The following is an 18,652-nucleotide window of genomic DNA, read 5'->3' as shown; positions in this document are numbered from 1 at the left end:
ATTGAATTAGATATTGCTTGAAGTTAAATAGCTTCTCTTCAAAGGCAGTTGGAAACATTTGATATCTAACCTTACAGATATCCTTCAGAACTTGTGAATCAGTCACACTGATTTTTCCTAGCTTTGAAATGCCTGTGATCTCTTCTGAAATGTTTAGTTATGTTTGCCCCAACAGTCAATGACTGCTACTTCACAACCTACTCCTGTCTGGAAGCTGAAGAATTTTTTTTGACATTGATGGAGAGATGTCTCTCATATAGAGAAAACTGGAACATGTGAATGAAAAAACATAATTGATCCCAGAGCCCGTTTTGCAAGAAACATCTCAGGAACCAGTGTTTTGTGGAACACACTGAGAAAAACATTGATCAGGCCAAGTTTTCATTTTTTGAAATTTAAGAAAAAAATTTTTATTAATAACACCTGGTATAGTCAGTCAGTTCAGTCACTCAGTCGTGTATGACTCTTTGAGACCCCATGAACTGCAGCATGCTAGGCTTCCCTATCCATTACCAACTCCTGGAGCTTGCTCAAACTCATGTCCATAAAGTCGATGATGCCACACAGCCATCTCATCCTTTGTTGGCCCCTTCTCCTCCTGCCTTCAATCTTCCCCAGCATCAGGATCTTTCCCAATGAGTCAGTTCTTCACATCAGGGAGCCAAAGGATTCAGCATCCTTCAGTTTCAAAATCAGCCCTGATTTCCTTAGGATTGACTAGTTTGATCTCCTTGCAGTTCAGGGGACTCTCACGAGTCTTCTCCAACACCACAGTTCAAAAGCATCAATTCTTTGGTGCTTAGCTTTCTTTATGTTCCAACTCTCACATCCATACATGACTACTGGAAAAGCCATAGTTTTGACGAGATGGTCCTTTGTCAGCAAAGTGATGTCTCTGCTTTTTAATATGCTCTCTAGGTTTGTCATAGCTTTTCTTCCAAGGAGCAAGCATCTTTTTAATTTCATGGCTACAGTTACCATCTGCAGTGATTATGGAGCCCAAGAAAATACAGTCTGTCATTGTTTCCCTATCTATTTGCCATGAAGTGATGGGACCAGGTGCCATGATCTTAGCTTTTTGAATGTTGAGTTTTAAGCCAGCATTTTCATTCTCCTCTTTTATTTTCATCAAGAGTCCCTTTAGTTCCTCTTTGCTTTCTGCCATAAGGGTGGTGTCATCTGCATATCTGAGGTTATTGATATTTCTCCCAGCAATATTGAAGCTTGTGCTTCATCCAGGTTGGCATTTCACATGATGAACTCTGCACACAAGTTAAATAAGCAAGGTGACGATATATAGCCTTGACGTACTCCTTTCTCAATCTGGTACCAGTTCATTGTTCCTGGATATAGTATCTTAGTATAAGATATGAACAATGTAGACATTCATGGTAATCATTCAGTTGTGTCTAACCCTTTGCAGTCTCATGGACTGTAGCCCACCAGGCTCCTCTGTCCATGGACTTCTCTAGGCAAGAACACTGAAGTGGATAGCCTTTCCCTTCTCCAGGGGATATTCCTGACCTAGGGATCGAACCTCTGGGTCTCCCACATTGTAGACAGATTCTTTGCTCTCTGAGTCACCAGGAAAGCCCTAGACATGCATAGTACAAAATATAGAAGTCTCTTATTGTTACTAGTCCCATTCCTGGCTCCTGTTCCCAGAGATGGCCTCTGTGAACTGTTGTTTGTTCCTAAGAGGTCCTCTTTCTGCGTATTTTGTTATGTAGACACACATGTACATATATAAGCAGATGTTCTTAAAAATAAAGAAAATATAAATATGAATATATAATATAAATAAAAATATATCCACATTGCTTCTGAGTAACTTCATTTGCATGTGTATCAGAAGTCATACCATGTCATTGCATTTTGATGTATCTGATTTTTTAGTATGCCATCATGTGGATATACAACATAACTTAACCTTTATTTCATGAAACAATATTTAGATCATTTACATTTGCAGGGGGTAATATAAACAATGTTTCAGAGGACATTTTTTAATTCTATCTTCCCACAATGTAGAATTAGGTTGTACTTAAAATATTAGACATCTAGAAGCAGAATTGTTATCTCAAGTACATATGTGTTTTTGGATCTGCAAGCCAGGAAGAGAGGGACCTTATGGAAAACTGAATGTGATGGCACCTTGATCTTGAACTTCCTTATCTCTAGAACTGGGAGAAATAAATTTTTGTTGTTTAACCCACTCAGTTTATGGTACTTTGTTAGAACAGTTTGAGCAGACTGGCAATAGCTTAGCTCACAGGGTGACTCAGGGATCCAGGCCAGTTTGATCCTGCCACTTAGCAAATGTGGTTTGCAAGGCCTGCCTGGGTGATTTTTTTAAAATTAATTATTTTTTTTTTAATGAAGGATAATTGCTTTACAGAATTTTGTTGTTTTCTGTCAAACCTCAACATGAATCAGCCATAGGTATACATATATTCCCTCCCTTTTGAACTTCCCTCCCATCTCCCTCTCAATCCCACCCTTCTAGGTTGATACAGAGCCCCTGTTTGAGTTTTCTTAGCCATACAGCAAATTCCCATTGGCTATCTATTTTACGTGTAGTAATGTAAGTTTCCATGCTACACTTTCCATACATCTCACCCTCTCCTCCCCTCTCCCCATGTCTACAAGTCTATTCTCTATGTCTGTTTCTCTATTGCTGCCTTGTCAGTAAATTCTTCACTACCATTTTCCTAGATTCCATATGTATGTGTTAGAATACGATATGTATCTTTCTATTTCTGACTCACTTCATTTTGTGTAATAGGTTCTAGGTTCATCCACCTCATTAGAACTGACTCAAAGGTGTTCCTTCTTATAGCTAAGTTAGTATTCCATTGTGTATATGTACCACAACTTCTTTATCCATTTATCTGTTGATGGACATCTAGGTTGCTTCCATGTTCTAGCTATTGTAAATGGTGCTGCAATGAACAATGGGATATACATATCTTTTTCAATTTTGGTTTCCTCAGGGTATAATGGGGCTTCCCTAGTGGCTCAGATGGTAAAGTGTCTGCCCGCAATGCAGAACACCTGGGTTTGATCCCTGGGTCGGGAGATCCCCTGGAGAAGGAAATGGCAACCCACTCCAGTACCCTTGCCTGGAAAATCTCATCAACGGAGGAGCCTGGTAGGCTACAGTCCATGGGGTCGCAAAGAGTTAGTCATGACTAAGCGACTCCACTTTCAGGGTATATGCCTAGGAGTGGGATTGTTGAGTCATATGGTGGTTTTATTCCTAGCTTTTTAAGGAATCTCCATACCGTCTTCCATCGTGGCTGTATCAATTTACATTCCCACTAACAGTGCAAGAGAGTTCCCTTTTCTTCATACCTTCTCCAGCATTTATTGTTTGTAGACATTTTGATGATGGCCATTCTGACTGGTATGAGGTGATATCTCATTGTAGTTTTGATTTACATTTCTCTAATAATGAGCGGTGCTGGACATCTTTTCATGTGTTCGTCAGCCATCTGTATGTCTTCTTTGGAGAAATGTCTGTTTAGGTCTTTTTCCCATTTTTTGATTGGGTAGTTTGTTTTTCTGTTATTGAGTTGTATAAGCTGCTTGTATATTTTGGAAATTAATCCTTTGTTGTTGTTTGCTATTATTTTCTCAGATTCTGAGGGTTGTCTTTTCACCTTACTTATAGTTTCCTTTGCTGTGCAAAAGCTTTTAAGTTTAATCAGGTCCCACTTGTTTACTTTTGTTTTTATTTCCATTACTCTAGGAAGTGGGTCATAGAGGATCTTGCTTTGATTTATGTCGAGTGTTCTACCTATGTTTTCCTGTGAGAGTTTTATAGTTTCTGGTATTACATTTAGGTTTTTAATCCATTTTGAGTTTATCTTTGTGTATGGTGTTAGGAAGTGTTCTAATTTCATTCTTTTACATGCAGCTGTCTAGTTTTCCCTGCACCGTATATTGAAGAGGCTGTTTTTGCCCCATTGTATATTCTTGTCTCCTTTGTCAAAAATAAGGTACCCATAAGTGTATGGGTTTATTTCTGGGCTTTCTATCTTGTTCTATCGGTCTATAGTTCTGTTTTTGTGCCAGTAACATACTGTCTTGATGACTGTAGCTTTATAGTATAATCTGAAGTCAGGAAGGTTGATTCCTCCAGCTCCATTCTTCTTTCTTAAGACTGCTTTGGCTATTCAGGGTCTTTTGTATTTCCATATGAATTGTGAAATTTTTTTGTTCTAGTTCTGTGAAAATGCCATTGGTAATTTGATAGGGATCACATTGAATCTATAGATTGCATTTGGTAGTATAGTCATTTTCACAATATTGATTCTTCATACCCAAGAACATGGAATATCTCTCCATCTGTTCATGTCATCTTTGATTTCTTTCTTTCTTTCTTTGTGGCTCTGGTGACGCAAAGTGTGCAGGGACACAGACAGGCTCCACCCCAGGAGTTATAGCCCTATCGGAGTCTTTTTCTGAGCCTCTTGTAGCTGGTAATCAGAAAGCCTCTCTGGCCAGCCTTTCTCCTTAGCTTTGCCTGTCCAGGCACCTAGAAGGCTCCCTTGCCTGGCGTCCTTCTCTGTTGTTCAGCACATCAGGCACATAGAGGGGTGCCCCTATCTGGGGCCCTACTCTATAGATCGGCACACCAGGCACTTAAAGGGGCACCCTGGGTGGGGTCCTACTCTGTAGTTCAGCGAGTCAAACATTTGATGGGCCAGGCTCTCTATTGTTCAGCTGCTGATGCTGGCCTGTTGAGGGAGAGAGGCTATGGTGATGGCTCCACCCCCTACATATACTCAGCAGTATGGCCTTGCTTCCATGGCTGCTTGGCTTTCCTCCACAGGCATTTCCCATCACAATCCCCTCCCTCACATCCCCTCAATCTGTCTCTCTGCAATCAACAGCAGCCCTTGCCCTGGGATTGATCCACAATCCCTAAACTCCAGCTCCCAGCTACTGTGCCTTCCAGAGGACCTGTGACCCTGTCTGGGATATATATGGCTGTGGCAAGGACTGTCTGATTCTCATTCCATTTAGACTGCCACAGATCAGCTGTTTCACTCTCACCCTTAAATATTTCTCCTCTGACTCAGACAATTGCCCCGATATGGGGACTGGATCCCTGCTTCAGATCCCCCACCTACTGAGGGTATGTCCAGTCCTAATAACACTCCTATTTTCCCCCCTAATTCCTTCATCCTACCGAGTTTTGTGTGGTTCTATATATCCTTTTCTGCTGGTCAGTTACTCCTGTCTGCTCTCAGCTGTTGTTCTGTTTGCACTTCTGTGTCTGAAGGTGTATTCCTGATGTATCTGTGGAGAGAGATGTACTCCACATCCACCTACTCTTCCACCATCTTGTTCTCTCCCTTCTTGAGTGTTTTCTTTTTTCCTTTTCAGCCTTAGTTTAATTTTTTTTTAAATTTTAATTTATTGTTATTTTTTAAATTGAAGTATAGCTGGTCTTCCCAAGTGGCACTGGTGGTAAAGAATATACCTGCCAATGCAGGAGAGGTGAGTTCAATTCCTGGGTTGGGAAGATTCCCCTGGAGGAGGAAGCAGCAACCCACTCCAGTTTTCCTGCCTGGGAGATCTCATGTACAGAGGAGCTTCATGGACTGCAGTTTTACACCAAAGTTATTTCAATATTATGGACTGTGTTCCCTGTGTTGTATATTATACTGTTTGCTATATATTATACTGTCAGTGTGAGGGGAAAATGTGCAGGGGTTGTTCTGAGCTGTGTCTGCAAGTGATCTGGATTACTTCTCTTGTGACATCCTTGAGGACCATCCACAGAGTCATACTGCATCCCCTGGAAGAAGACATGGATTTAGCAAACTGCCATGCTCTGCAACAGAATACAGATTTATTTTGCTTCTGTAAAATGATTGTTTATCGAGCAAGCCAACACTTGGCTTGAAATATCACCTTTACCATAAATTACACTGACATATACACATGATCTGCTGTGGACACTCCTATCAATTGTTTATTCCTACATGAGTTTCATGGGGTTTTAATTCATGTACCTTATACAAATTTTCATCTCTTAGTTTCCTTTTTTCTAAATGCTTTTGACTATGATCATTTTTTGAATTGTTAAATTTCATGAAGAAGATTGTTTTGATTAAGAGGACTTTGAATTATAGAGTAATTTGGGGAAAATAATTTTAAGTTATTGAAACTTTCCTTCTCCTTGCATATACAAGACTCCAATGTGTGTACCATTCAGAATTTCCTTACGTTTTCAGAGTGCCAATAGGTGTTCTCAATAATAAATAGTTTTTATTAATCAATTCATTGCTCTCTTCTTCCTCTTATTTTTTATATTATGCTTTTACCTTCATTATTTCTATTTTCTACTTTTACTAGATTATTCTTGCATTGTTTTGAATTTATTTTGGTAGTTTTCTTCTATCATTCAGTTATATTTCAGTGTATCTTGTTTGATGATTAATGTAGTTAATTTCATCCTCAGACATTTTCACATTTGCTTGCATTGTCACTCATTTATACATTTGTTTATTTAAAAAAAAGTTTTATTTACCCTTTAACTGAGGAGTTTTTTTTTGTTTAATTCCATTGATTATATATTAGTTCTGTTGCATATTATCAGCAATATTATTTGTGTCATGGAGATTTATTAAGATTTATTTGTTTTATTAATTATTAATTATTTTATCATTGCTTATTAATTTTATTTGAAGAAGGAAATAGCAGCCCTCTCCAGTATTCTTGCCTGGAGAATCCCATGGACAGAGGAGCCTGGTGGCTACAGTCTATTCGGTCACAAAGAGTCAGACACGACTGAGCAGCATTTATTTTATTACTTATTCAATATGGCCACCTCATGTGAAGAGTTGACTCATTGGAAAAGACCCTGATGCTGGGAAGGATTGGGGGCAGGAGGAGAAGGGGACGACAGAGGATGAGATGGTTGGATGGCATCACCGACTCGATGAACATGGGTTTGGGTAAACTCTGGGAGCTGGTGATGGACAGGGAGGCCTGGCGTGCTGCGATTCATGGGGTTGCAAAGAGTCGGACATGACTGAGTGACTGAACTGAACTGAATTATTTTTAAATTTTATTTTATTTAATTTATTAAGATTTTATTAAGATTTCTTGGTGATCTAGTACGTGGTCTTTTAAAAAATGTTTTATTTATGTTTTAAAAGATTGGGTATTCTTTTTTTGTCTATAACATAGGGAGTTGTTGTTAAATGGATGTAAATTTTTGTTATTCAAAATGAATAAGTTTTAGAGATCTGTTGTGCTTATAGTTAAAAGTGTTGCTTGTACACTTAACATGTGGTAAGCCTAATTTATGTTGAGTATTCTCACTACCACTAAAATAAATAATTTTCTGATCATTTATCCAGCTATCTTTTATTGCACAAATGAATAAGATACTATTCTTGTCATTAAGGACCACACACATAGCCAGTCAGAGTATACAAACAATCGAGGAAAAAAAAGTAGTAACCTCAGATATTAAATATATAGACATCGATTATGATTACTTTAAAATATTCTATTAATCTTTAGTCTTATTTTGGACAATTTAACTTGGTAATTTCTGAATTTTATTTAAATTTCTATGACTATAGATTTGATTTGTTTCATTTTTTTCTTGTCCATCCATGAGTATTTTCTTTATTTTTTTAAATGCTGTTCATTAGATGAATGGCCATTCATAACTATTGAATTTTCTATGTATTTTACTAGTGTGGAAACAATTTCTAATACTATACATTTTGTATTTTACTTGATAATAATACTTAAGTAGTATGACTACATGTTTACTTTTACATGCTTATTTTTGTTATCATTTTTCTGATATACTTTTTTTTAGCTTCAGTCATTCTATGTCACTTTGTTTTATCTTGTAACTGATTAACAGCTTAGAAATGGATTTTTTCTAACCAGTATTACTCTTTGTCTTTTCAAGGCGTAATTTAATCCATCTTTATTTACTCCTATTGTGTTTGAGTTTATTACATGTCTCTTTTGTTATGATTTCTAGTTCCTGTGCTTTCTTGTTGATAGTGTTTTATCTCTTTCTTGTCCTCTCTTGGACTTTAAAAAAGAAAAATGTTCCTTTTTTTCTTTTCTTATAGTGGATTTGAGTTACACATCCCTATTCTATTCTTCTGGTGGTCACCCTTGACATTTTAATACATATATTTAACTTAAAACCTTATATTATGGATGAAAGGGCCAAGGACAGAAAGTATAAATGATTTTTCCCTTGTTACTCAGGTGATAGATGCTGATCAAAAACATTAATCTCCTTAGGTTCAAAAATATTTTATTTTCTAAATCTCATCCTTTCCACAATATTTGACAGGATAGATCATACTTTATTATACTTGATCTCCCTTGATGTGTTAGCAAATATATTGGCTAGAAGTGGTCTTATTCTCCTCTCACGTTTTCCGCCAAAGTACAAACATGATCAGAGGTGGTACATTCTTTGTTAGAACAGTACTTTTCCTTTGTCAAAGAAAATTAACCCTATGTGATCGTTTATCCAGCTATCTTTTATTGCACAAATGAATAAGATACTATTCTTGTCATAAAGGACCACACACATAGCCAGTCAGAGTAGACAAACAGTTGAGGAAAAAAAGTAGTAACCTCAGATGTTAAATATATCTAAAACCTCCTTGATATTCAGTGTTGTCCATAGCACAGCAGCATTGGTAGCCTCTGAAAGTTTTCTAGAAATATAGAATCCCAGGTAGACTTCCTGAATTAGAAGATTCTAGGTGATTCATAAGCACATTATAGTTTGAGAAGCACAACTACAACTAATTTTATTTTCTTTGCTTCCCAACACCTAAAAGGATCGAAAAAAAGAATTGCAGAGAATTCCTCCCAGAGTCTACAGGACTTTATGACATATAATGTTGGTCACTCCTGGATTCATATTTTTTATTATGCTTATCTTTTTTCTATTTTTTCATTAATTTTACTGTCTTCTGAAACTATATGAAACTTAGTTGTGTAAATATACAACTTTCTGGTAAAGATAGAAGATTCATTCTTCAAAGAAATAGTTTTTGTAATTAAATGCTATCCAGTCACAAGGAGATTCATAAGCAGTTTTTCTCTGGATATTTCTTATTTTTTGTCAGTTTTCGGGATAGTGAAGGGATTCATTTGAGTGTCACATTTCCAGTGCCTTGCAAGCTAGATGACTTTATACATAAGCTGGAATACCCTCAAGTCCCTCAGCAAAGATACTTAGCAACATGCTAAGTATCTTTAGTTAACTCTCTAAAAACTGTTTAAGTGGTGTTTTTCCCATAACTCCTGATTTGAATACAAGGTTGAAGAATACATTAAATTGACTTTCTATGTCATCTTTAATTGAGCATGCATTCTCAAGATTATCAAAATGACGTAAACCCATGATTGAATATACTTTGATATTTTGAAGTACTCACAGATACTTCAGATTTTTAAAAAATATTGAGTGAGATTTTACATAAGCTTAATTAAAAAATAATAATGAAATGATTTTACACATGCTTCCTACTCTGTTCCATCTTTCTAGGCTATGCCAAAAAAAGAAATAATCTCATCATGATATTTTCTCTGATCACTGTAGTATTTCTGAATATCTATCGTGAAAATATATTTGGTTAATTTATAATGACCTCCCTTAACATTTGTTTTTTTTTAATCTTGAATAGTTATTTAACTTTACATTTCCTTCTTGTCTCTTGTTTACAGAGTTTGACTGCAAACTTCCTGAATACAGGAATATGTTATTATACTATTCTGCTTTGTAGTTAAAGTTCTTCTCTGAATATCTGTTCTAGAATTTCTGTGGCTCTTCACTAAGTACTACTTCTCAGACTTTTTCACTAAAGTATTTATGATGAAGAAAGAATATAAAACATTATTTCTGAGGACTCAGGGGCCTAAACTAAAGCAGAAAATAGAACTTAAAATTTATTAGTATTTTTTCTGTCCTAAAAATCTGTGCATAGTTTGCATATATCCTTTTTTATTGGCTTTATTTTCACATAAAAATAAAATAAATGTTCTAGGAAAATAACAAATGTTTGGGCCATTGCTCAGCTTTCTTATGGCCATGGCTATAGAAACCAACAGTAAGTTTTTTCCATTTTAAAATGTACAGGAAACAGAGGGAGTTTAAACTTTTCCTGAGGATTCTAGGCCCCTTACAATCTTGCCTTAGCTCAAAATATTCCTATCTTTTCCTTCTAGTATCTACCTTTGGATGTAGCCAACTCTTATCAGTTTCCTGGGGCTTCCATAATGAAGTACTACAAGCTCTGTGCCTTAGAAAAACAGAAACTGAATTTTTCATAGTTCTGGAGGCTAAATGTCTGAATCGTGGAGCTGGCAGTTTCCTCTGGAACCCACGGAAGAAGGCTCCTAACTTGATTATTCCAGCTTCTGGTGGCTCCAGACCTTCCTTGGCCTGTGGCAACAGAAGTTCAATCTCTGCCTCCATCTTCATATCCTCTTCCCTCTATACATGTTAGTCTCTATGTCCAAAATTCCCCCTTTTGTATGGACATAAATCATATTGAATTAAAGACCCACTCTAATGAATTTATTTTAACTTAATTACCTCTATTAAGACCCTCGGAGAAGGCAATGGCAACCCACTCCAGTACTCTTGCCTGGAAAATCCCATGGACGGAGGAGCCTGGTAGGCTGCAGTCCATGGGGTCACAAAGAGTCTGACGTGACTGAGCGACTTCACTTTCACTTTTCACTTTCATGCACCGGAGAAGGAAATGGCAACCCACTCCATTATTCTTGCCTGGAGAATCCCAGGGACGAAGGAGCCTGGTGGGCTGCCGTCTATGGGGTCGCACAGAGTCGGACACGACTAAAGTGACTTAGCATCAGCAGCACCATAAAGACCCTATGTCCAAATAAAGTCACAATCTCAGGTATTGAGAGCTAGGACCTCAGCTTATCATTATGAGGGACAGAATTCAATCCATAACATGACCTGAACCACCCTCTTTTCCCAGTATATCACATGCGTTTTTCTCTCTAGATGGAGTTGCCAAATTTAGCAAATAGAAATACAAGAGCCTTAGTTTAAAATTAATTTCAGGTAAAGAGCAAATAATTTTTATTGTAATTATGTGCTAAATAGTACATGATTCATTCTTATACCAAACTTTGTTATTGTTTACTTGAAATCTGAATTTATCTATCAATCCTGGATTTTATCTAGTGACCTTACTTCCTCAGTTTTTGCTTTCCTTAGTTTGGTTAAATTATCTCTCACAACTCCCAGTCTGACTTTTCCTTTAAGATTTGATTCAATGTCACCTACTCCAGGAAGGCTTCCTTGATCTTTCCATCTGAAAGTAATCTCTTCCTCTTCCTAAATTGGTGGTGGTTTAGTTGGTAAGTCGTGTCCAACTCTTGTGACCCCACGGACTGTAGCCTGCTAGGCTCCTCTGTCATGGGATTCTCCAGGCAACAATACTGGAGTGTATTGTCATTTCTTTCTCCAGGGTATCTTCCCGACCCAGGAATCGAATCCAGGTCTCCTGCATTGCAGGCAGATTCTTTACCAACTGAGCTATGAGGGAAGCTTCCTAAACTGGCAGAGCTTAATCTACACTTCACTTGGGATATTTGCCAGTTTTAAGCTTACATTAAAATTATTCATATATTAGCTACTCTACTAAATAGAAATTATTTGGGAGCCAAAATTTTGTATGATTGAGTTTTCTATCCTCTTTAGCATCTAGCTCAGTTCCTTGGGACGGTAGGCATGCAGAAGAATACAAACAGAAGACAAACAAACAAACAAAAAATTCTTGTTCTTATTTGATTTGGCTTGCTGAAGTAAAACAACAGCACCACTGAATAACAGGAATGAGAGAAATATGTGCAAAAAATCTCTGCCCTTTAATAGAACTCCCAAGTCTTTAACAAAATGCTGCCTATTTTTTAAAGTGCAGCCTCTTCAGCAAACCACTGGTTTGACCTACACTAAAACTTCATCATCAGGCATAGACTCCTCATTTCCTTGATTTATTATAAAGGATTAAAGTGCTCACTGGTATTTACTTCTGATGATTTATGCCTAGATTATATTTACAATCTGTGTGGAAGAAATATTGAAGGGTGTATTCATACCAACATTTTTCAGAAACATCTTGGCTGTGTGTGGGTTGGCAGTGCGTAATAACAAGTAGGAGAACCAGACTCATTTTCAATAGCAATAATCCTGTTCTGTACTAATTGTGGGACACAGATATTTTTTATTCATTTTTTCATTTATTCAGCCAACCAACAGGTCATTATTCACTGAGTCAGTTAAAAAGCATGCTTAAGTTTTGAACTGGATAATGCCGTCAAGGCCATTTTTAGCATTGAGACTTTTATAATTAAAATCCAGTGGAATTCCTTTCTATTATTCATGCCAAGGGACAGAACAAATATCTTCCTTAAATTGTAATTTAAAATTTTAACATTTAAAAATGCTATTTTTCCTAAATTGGCAAACTGTCAGTTACTTGTTTATTAATAGGTATAAGCCATCCCATACACTTGAAAAAAAAGTAGTTTCTGTTCACAAATGAGGTTGGAAAACACTGGTTTTAAGGGAATTCTTTGTTGTAGAACTTAGATATTTTAATACCTACACTTGCTTATATATAATAATGTCTAATCTTTGTGTGGTTTAATTATTGATATTCTTTGAGAAACAAACCATCTTGTATTAGGCTTTCATTGTACAAACTTATATTTAGGAATAAGGCTCAATCTGTATATGTAAATCTATGAAAATTTATTCTACAAAGCTTCTTTTGTTGTAATTGTTGTCTATTAAATGTCAGCTCAGCAAACCTTTGTTTTTTCCTCTAAAATAAATAATAATAATAATGTTGAAGATACACCAAATAATATGTTAATTGGCATGTTTCCACTGTTTCCCCATCTATTTTCCATTAAGTGATGGGACCAGATGCCATGATCTTAGTTTTCTGAATGTTGTGAAAGTTGATTTAAAGCCAATTTTTTCACTCTCATCTTTCACTTGCATCAAGAGGCTCTTTAGTTCTTCTTCACTTTCTGCCATAAGGGTGGCATCATCTATATGGAATCTAGATGAACCTATTTGCCAAGCAGAAGTGAGACAAAGACATATCTCTCAATTTTGAGATATGAAGAGAATTAGGGGCATCCTCAGCCAACTCTTGTATACGATATGTTAAAATATTATTTTGTAGAAGCACAATAAAGGTTATATAGTCATATTATAGGAATCTAATAAAGCACTAGATACAAGTCTGGTAAAATGCATTTATTCTTGCCAGGATCAAAATAAGAATTCTCCAAGTAGACTTTGACTATATTCTAGAACCATGAGGGCAAGCTTAAAGAAAAGAAGAAAAGTATTCTATTTCAAGCTAGATTTTTTAAACATTTATTTCTCAATGTCATTTTTCCTCCCCAAATTGTTTATGTTATGGTCTTTCTGAGAAGTTTTAAATGACTGATTTTTCTTGCTTTGCAATTTCTTCAGTGGTAACATTAATTTCTGTGTGAATTTAAAAGATTAATAAGGAAAATCATTTTTACATACTGAAATAAGATTGCCTTTTCTGTAACTAAAGGATACACGGATACAGTCAACCTCCTGATCATGTGAATGCTGAGGTTGTTTGTTTTGTTGTTGTTCAGTTGCTCAGTCATATCCAACTCTTTGCAACCCTGTGGACTATAACATGCCAGGCTTCTTTGTCCTCCATTATCTCAGAGTTTGCTCAAATTCATGTCCATCGAGTTGATGATGCTATCTAACCATCTCATCCTCTGCCACTCCCTTCTTCTTTTGCATTCAGTCTTTCCCAGCATCAGGATCTTCATGAATCACAGCCTTCATTGCATAACTCAGTGAAGCTTTGAGCCACCCATGCAAATCTACCCAGGATGGACTAGTCATAGTTAAGAGTTCTGACAAAATGTGATCCACTGGAGGAGGAAATGGCAACCCTCTGCAGTATCCTTGCTTGGAGAAGCCCATGGGCTGATTGTACTAGGCCATTTTATCTAAGGGACTTGAGTATCATGGGAATAGTTATCCATGAGAGATCCTGGAAGCAATTTCCCATGGATACTAAAGGACACATGTCTGATGTATTACAATTTTTGAACATTTACAAAGTGGCTACTATATCCTAGAGACCCTGGACATACTGACAACACAGTTGTTTATAGAAACGTAAGCAACAAGCCAGCTCTATCACTGTGCAAACATCTATACAGATAATATCAGTAGTAGAAACTGGATTCTATGATAGATTTAGTTGCACAATCTTGTGAGAGCACAGAAGAAAGCCAGGAAAGACAACTTTGAGAAGATGATATCTCAACTGGAGTGATTTTTTTTTCCTCTTAGTTTTGTCTGTTTGTTACAGTTTAATTAGAGGGAGTTAGCCTGACAAAGGGAAGAAAACAAGAGAAGGAAATTGAGTCACTAGAACATCAAGTGAGCAAAACTGGAAAGAATGGCTCTGTGTTGCACTGTGTGCAACTGTGGCACTGTGGCATTGGGCTGTGCATCTTGTTTAATCCCAGTAAAAATCACAATGGTACTGCTGAAACTATTTGCAGGGCAGAAATAGAGATGGAGATGAAGAGAATGGACTTGTGGACACTGCAGGGCGAGGAAGAGAAGACAAGTTAAGAGAGTGGCATTGACATATATATATATATACATATATATATATATATATTACCACGTGTAAAATAGATAGCTAGTGGGAAGCTGCTGTATAACACAAGGAACTTGGCTTGATACTCTGGAATGAGAGAGGGGAGTGGGAGGAAGGCTAAGGAAAGAGAGAGTATACATATATATATTGTTCAGTCACTAAGTCATGTCTAACATTTTTCAGCCCCATGGACTGAAGCATGTCAGGCTTCCCTGTCAATCACCATGTCCTGGAGTTTGCTCAAACTCATGTCCATTGAGTGGATGATGCCATCTAACCATCTGATTCTCTGCCTCCCCTTTCTCCTTCTGCTCTCAATCTCTCCCAGCATCAGGGTCTTTTCCAATGAGTGGACTCTTTGCATCAGGTGGCCAAAATATTGGAGCTTTGGTTTCAGCATCAGTCTTTCTAATGAGTATTTACGGTCGATTTCTTTTAGGATTGACTAGTTTGATCCCCTTGCTGTCCAGGGGACTCTCAAGAGTCTTCTGCAGCATCACAGTTGGAAAGCATCAATTCTTTGGCACTTAGCCTTCTTTATGGTCCAACTCTCATATCTGTACATAACTACTGGGGAAACCATAGCTTTGACTATGTGGACCTTTGTCAGCAAAGTGATATCTCTGCTTTTTAATATATGTATACTTATAGCTGATTCACATTGTTGTACAGCAGAAACTAACAGCAATTATCATCCAATCTAAAACAAATCCATAAATTAGAACTATTTTTATGGTTGTTTGTGAATGCCGAATGTGAGGGACTAGGAAGCTAGCATGTTAAGAGGAGCCTGGGCTTGGTTTGGTGAAGAAACTAGGGCTTGTTGTCTGAATGAGGAAATATCGAAAAATGTTGAACCCAAGTTCAACATAGTCAGCTGTTTGGAGGATGAAGTTGAAATAGGTAACAGTTGTGAGGACGGGAACCAATTCAAATGTAATAGTAATAATCCAGGCCTACCTTAGGATACAGAAAGCATTTTATGACATATGCTGATTAAAAATATTGGGCTATGGGGAAATCAAATTTAGTCACATTTTTCAGTATTTAAATTGTTATGGATCCATATACATGTTAGTTATAACTAAAATTTGATTGTAGTTTCAGATTTTATTTTTTTTAAATTTGGTTGCTAAACCTCTGTGTCTTTAAGCTTCCAAGTAGTTGAGGGGGCGTAATTTATGGCACCCATGGTATAAATAGCTAACCCTTGTCTTTTGTCCCCCTTCTTCATTATTAAAAGAAGATAATTAGGCAGCAATCCACACAGCTAAAAGTAAAATTTTTATTTTGTTTTCTGTAGTTACAAGTGTCCATGTGACATAAATCTATCTAATGAGATACAAGTGGGAGCCTCTTGGGACTTCTGGGAAGATTTTGTTAGTTTGGTAAATCTATTACACTTAGTTTCCTGCTACAAAGCAGCTGCAATGGCCAGATAGGCAGGGAGAGGCATTTTGTGACCACACATCAGACGTAATAAAGCAGGAAGGTTGAGAGAGACTGGTACTTGAACATCTTTACCAGTGCTGAATTGCCAAACCCAGGTCTCTTGTTATTTGAGAAGATAAATCCTTTTTCCTGGTTAAAACACTGTTTTATGGTTTTTATTGTATAGAGATGAATGCATCCTGATTTCTTGTTTCAATTGTATCACCTTCCCCAAAAGGCAATCTCAGAAGAAGCAGGGTTGGAAGGAGATGGCAGCATAAGTTATCTCCTAAGCTTATCTATTTAACTCATCTTGAAATTCTCCAAGCAGCTGAATATTCTTTGGCTACAAGAGTAACACTCCACAAAATGTACAAACATTTGTTTTTGTCAGTAGGTGAAATCTTTCAGCAACTTTTCTCACAGGTAGGTTACAATATGTTGTTTAGTCGCTAAGTTGTGTCTGACTCTTTGCAACCCCGTGGACTGTAGCCCATCAGCCTCCTCTGTCCATGGGATTTCCCAGGCAGGAATATTAGAGTGGCTTGCATTCCCTTCTCCAGGGACTCTTCCTGACCCAGGGATCGAACCTGTGTCTCCTACATTGGTAGGCATATTCTTTACCACTGAGCCACCTGGGAAGTTGGATTGCAATAAGAAGGTATGACAAGCTTTTGGCTCGCCTGGTGAATTTATGCCTAACATAAAGAAGAGATGAGTTATGGAAGCAGCTTGGAAAAAAGGGCCAGAAATGACTAAAACATCCACTGGACAAAACTGAATTCTACTACCTAGTCAGAATGCTGTCAAAAGATACATTGATAGGTAATGTGAAGAATGAGATGAAAAAAGGTAGCCTATCATTCTTGAGCTGGAAAGAATACACTTCAGGCAAGTAGTTGACAGCAATTATCTCACACAATTTTCTTAAAAGACCTTGGGGCATGGACCTTCTTTAAAAATCATTTTCAATTTTTTATTCAGTTTTATTTTAGCAGCACTTTTAAACATTACTTTGTTGGTCACAAACAAGAAAACATCACCAATTGTTTAGGTCCAAATTGAAACCTGCTCTTTGTCCTTGATTAGAATATGCTGCCTCTCAGTAGTAAAAGTATTTGCAAAACTGCTAAAGAGAACTCAATAAGCATAAACTTTAGCAACTTGAACTAAAAGAAAAGTCTAAAAAACAAAGGTAAATGGGAACTTTTCAACAAATGATATGGGGACAACTGGACATTATATGGAAAAAAAAATCTAGACTTTTACCTTATGCCTTTCACTGAAATATGTGCAAAATTGATCACAGATCTGAGTGTAAAATACAAAACTCTAAAACTTCTAGATGATAAAATAGGGAAAAATCTAGGTGATCTTGGGCTTGGCAATGAGTTTTTAAATAAACCAGCAAAAGCATAATCCATGAAAGAGAAAAATTAAGTTGAATTTTATTCTAGTTAAAAACTGCTGTGCAAAATACACTTTGAAGACACTGATGATCACTTTGTAGTATATACTAATGCTGAATTATAATGCTGTACACCCAAGACTTATATAACCAAAAATAAAATTAAATTGAAGACAAAAAGATATTGTGAAGAGATTGAAAATATCAGCCACAGACTGGTAGAACACATTTGTGAAGCACATACTAAAAGACTTGTTTCCAAAATATACAAAGAAATTTTAAAACTCAATGTTAAGAAAATGAACAGTCTAATAAAAAAATAAGCAAAAAGCTGAACAGACATCTCATGAAAGAATATCTACAAATGGCAAATAAGCATATGAAAGTAAGTTTAGTATCATATGTCATAAGGGAATTGCAAATTAAAATGAGGATATCAATACACACCTGTTAGAATGGCTAAAATCCAAACAACTCACATTAGCAAATGCTGGCAAGAATGTGTAGCTTTGGGGACTCCCAGTCGTTGATGTTGGGAATGAAAAATGACACAGCCATATTGAGAAACAGTTTGGCAGTTTCTTACAAAGCTAGACATAGTCTTACTGTATGATCCAGCAATCATGTTCCTAGGTACTTACCCATTTAATTTGAAAACTTATGTCCACATAAAATCCTGTGCACAAATGTTTATAGCAGACATTTGTAATTGCTCAAGCTAGAATCAATCAAGGTGAATGGAAAAACTGCAACACATACATATATACAATGAAGCATTATTCACTAATAGAAAAAGAAATGAATTATCAAGCCATGAAAATACAGGAGAGAAACTTAAATGAGTCTTGCTGAGTGAATGAAGACAACCTGAAAGTCTACATACTGTATGTTTCCAACTCTATGGCATTGTGCAAAGAGCAAAGCTAGCTGTTCAATTTTTCGATAAATTTAAAACTGGTCAGTAAAATAAAGGGCCTGTTAATTTTAAAATCTTACCTTTGAATTACTTACAGTGATCTACCGTAATTAGCTCCAGAAATTGTAAACAAATCAATTTTAAAAGGAAAGAAACAGTATCCAC

At 36.6% G+C, this 18,652-nt stretch overlaps 1 long non-coding RNA gene across 1 annotated transcript in view; it reads left to right on the top strand.

The window, feature by feature from the left end:
* LOC145538635 (uncharacterized) overlaps nt 1-18,652 on the top strand; it is a 520,942-nt gene that overhangs the window by 258,388 nt on the left and 243,902 nt on the right. The gene's annotated exons all lie outside the window — the stretch shown is intronic.

This window comes from Giraffa tippelskirchi, chromosome 2, assembly GCF_054371585.1.
Source record: "Giraffa tippelskirchi isolate mGirTip1 chromosome 2, T2T-mGirTip1v1.2.pri, whole genome shotgun sequence".
NCBI classification, from domain to species: domain Eukaryota; kingdom Metazoa; phylum Chordata; class Mammalia; order Artiodactyla; family Giraffidae; genus Giraffa; species Giraffa tippelskirchi.
This window is presented reverse-complemented; position numbering and strand designations above follow the sequence as displayed.